The following is a 3,954-nucleotide window of genomic DNA, read 5'->3' as shown; positions in this document are numbered from 1 at the left end:
TTTATAAAAGTTTTTCTTGTAATGCTTTCAGGGAATGAGTACAGGGGTACATAAAACTCACATGATATGAATGCAGGTGTGGGAATCATTCTTTCATTGTGTGACCTGTAAAAACACACAGATCTAAAAAAAAAATACTTTAACATTTAAGTCTTGTGTTATTTTTTAATGTAACACAAGACTTAACCCCTGTACTCAATCCTCAGGGTGGGGCGGCAGAGATCTTGGAGTCTCCTTATTAAAGGGGGCTTCCAAATTTCAAAGTCCTGCTAAAAACACTTATACAGCCCCCATTGTTTTCAAAAGAAGCTTTCATAAAAAGCTTAAAAGCGCTTGTAAATACCTTTATTGAATTCAATAGGAGCTTTCATTGACATTTTAAGTTTTTATAAACGCGGTAAAATGTGGGAAATTGCCCTAATGAAATCAATTGCGGCGTTTTCCAGCTTTTAGGAAAAATCCTGGTGTATATTAGCCCATTGGAATGCATGGGAATTTCAAACATGGCCTTTTAAAGCTTCAGGTTAAACGCTGGGAAAAATGTCTGTGTAGATTCAGCCTTAAGGACTAAGGGTTGTTGTACTATAATAGTGGTATAGCCAAAGAGGGGAACAGAGAACAATTATTTGCCTGTGGGAATTTCTAAGAGGGGCCCCATTATGAGTATTGGTCACCTTGTCAATCAGTTGGTTTGCAAAGTAAACCGTGTTGAAGCAGAACCATTGATAAAGCTGTTACATATATGCACATATGTGATTATGAAAGGTCTCAATGGTTAGGTAATTTGTCTTTCTTCGTCTGTTTGTTTTCTACCTGTCTTTGTAATTGCAATCACCCTGTTGTATCTATCTGGTGCTTTGGTAATATTGTATTATTTTGTAGAATAAATGGTTTCAATTTTAATACAAAATGTGCTAAAGATATATATATTTTTGAATAATATGTTTCATGTCTTTCTGATAGAAAGGCACGCTAGACAAAATTGGCTATAAGAAGTTTTGTACCCAAGCCTTCATTTTAGATCCCTACGTGTATGTATTTTGAATATGAAAACAGAAAGAAGTACCTCAGTGTCACTTTGTTCCAATGGAAACACAGAAAAGGATCCCTGCAGGATTAGGTGAGTTTGTTGTGTACCTGCCAATGTCATTGCTGCAAGGAATACCACATAGTGTGTTAGAGTAGAGAGAGAAAGAGTTGTCCTGAATAGGTTCAGAATTGTAAATCCTTATGTGCCAGGGGAACTAGATACCACTCCAACTTTGATGCCTAACATCATCTACAGGAACTTTTTAGGCATTCAACAAGGGATGAACAATACAAGGAATAAAACCCTTATTTATTACGCAAATATTAAAACATATACAAAAAATTACAAGTAATTGTAGTCTTCATGTTACAAATTGTGTAGTGCAATGTAGTTCCAAAAATACAGCTTCTTCAGGAACAAAACACATGGGACCTATAACAGAGCACAATCATATAACCCATAAATTACAATTTATTTAGCCAATACATATGTATAAAAACCATAATGATAAATACTTACGCAATGGATTTAACACCCGCAATGAGTGAACCAGCAGAGTTTTTTTTCAATCTGTATGATCTGGGGGTACAGCAGAACAGCCCACAAGGTTGGCCTTGACCTCAACTGTATCATATATGAATTTACATCCTTCAATTAATAGATGACTTCAATATATTTACTGTGTAGTCTACACATTATTTATAACTCAAGAATCCAATAAATCACATTTATTTACTAAATAGTACATAGTAATTACCAAGCAGAGACATCTTTCCAAAAGTCATTCCATGATTACTTTGCTGGTCACATCATACCAGATTAAGGTGACGCAAGAATATTTCCAAGATCACATACAGCTTCTTTCCATGCAGAACATCCAGCTCCTATTCCCCCAACTATATTTAAATCCAGTCCCACCAGCAAACTCCAATTTCCCCCAAAAACTGAGGCTACAAAAATTTCAAAATTGGGATCCCACCTGAAAAGTATTTACAATGCTTCTCTCCCTCCATACCATGCTCTCAAAAACCTAAACCCGCAATATATTTCACCTTCCAGAAACTTCTACCCATGATGGTGCTATGGAAGTCAAGTCACCACTTTTTGTCTCTTTGCCACTCACAACCTGCCCCAGACTGAAAAAGTAGACCACCCATATATCTTGTCTCCCTATTATGCAAGTCCTATAGGCCACCAATTTAATGGGGTTGGAAACTCCAAATCACTAAACTCAAAAGGCCACATTATCACTCCCTCTTGATCTTTACAACCTAGATCCCTAAAAAAGGGGGTAAAAATGTTATTAATCTTCATGACCCAGGTTCTTCTAGAAGGGAACACCACAGTAGCCTCTCAGGGAAAACAACCTAGTCCTCCATGGCTCCACTTGCTTATTGATCTTCCGCAAAATCCTGGAAAATATAACCTTCCTATTAGGTTTTTTTTTTGTCAGAACCTAACCCCAAAACCCCAGCACTCCTCTATATCTCCAACATACACCACTAAACCTATCTGCATGCAGGTTAATCCTGGACCTACCTAACACCCTACTTCTTGTCCTGGTATGGAACGCCTCAATCACCCTTAATAAGTTATTGAGTACCCCTACACTCCTAAGCAACTGGAACATAAACAGATATAATACAACTGAAATCTTTCTCTGGTTTAATTACTCCAAGTACAATCAAGGGTCTGTTACTTCTACCAACCTATTGGATGATATATGTGAACAAAATTTGAATGTCAGATATTGTACAGGATAGGACTGCACAGAACTGTCACAGGTCACCCTATTTACCACTTTGTGGTCAACATCCAATAGAGTGATCAGCCTCTAATTTCAGAACTCTCCCTCCGCCTTTCTTGTAAAGGGATATTATGCTTTCTTTCATTAGGTCTGCAGTCCTATTGTCAATATATATATAGCTCAAACCAAAATCTCTTCACCAAATCCTAGAAAAACAGCTTCAAGTCCAATGACAGGCCTTTGCACCTTTTAAAGTCCTATTTTTTGCTATCCCATCCAAGGTCTCTAACCTCTCCAAAAGACATTGGTCTACCCATCTGCTCCCTATTCATAGTAATAAAACAGAATACAAGATCCTGCAACAGTCCTCGAATTCTGCAATAATCTCCTCTACATTCTTCAAAAATATTGTTGTTTACCTGGAAGATTTGAAGACAGTTCATTTGGTCACAATATTAGAGTAGGATACCAGGTAGTTGTTATTTCTAGCAATAACAAAAAAGATGAATTTTTATTCCAGGGAAAAAACAGAGACCAGGGAGGTTTTATTTCACAAAAAAAAAAATAAAGTTCAATATCTTACAGACATTTATGCACAAAGCGTTAGCTTTAGGCAGTTGTTCATGCTAATAGCTTGCTTGCAGATATCAACTTAATTTTGGCTGGGTGACACAAACAACCTCAGTCTGTGGCATCTGCTGCAGGGATTTTGTAATTGTTACTATTTAAATGCTAGTTAATTTTATTAAAGAAAAGCAATCCATGCTGTCTTGATACTGGTGGATTGGCCTCTTTGTAATAACACATCCATGCCCTACTTTGTAAATTTAAGCCAGAGGCCCAACCTGAAAACCCAATATTCAATTGGATTATTAATCCAGACAGTGTCCTTGTCAGTCTTGAACTTAGTGTAGTATGAAATCATACTACCATGATGCCTACGATTAAATGCTAGAACAAATCTATTTATGTGAGTGTATATTAATAATATTATTATTATACAGGATTTATATAGTGCCAACTCATTACGGAGCGCTGTACATTAAATAGGGGTTGTAAATGACGAATACAGACAGTGATACAGGAGGAGAGGACCCTGCGCCGAAGAGCTTACAATCTAGTAGGTGGGAGAATTTACACACAATAGGATGGGAGATATGTAGTGGTGGGAAGTAGT

This window comes from Pyxicephalus adspersus, chromosome 9 (genome assembly GCF_032062135.1).
Source record: "Pyxicephalus adspersus chromosome 9, UCB_Pads_2.0, whole genome shotgun sequence".
NCBI classification, from domain to species: domain Eukaryota; kingdom Metazoa; phylum Chordata; class Amphibia; order Anura; family Pyxicephalidae; genus Pyxicephalus; species Pyxicephalus adspersus.
This window is presented reverse-complemented; position numbering follows the sequence as displayed.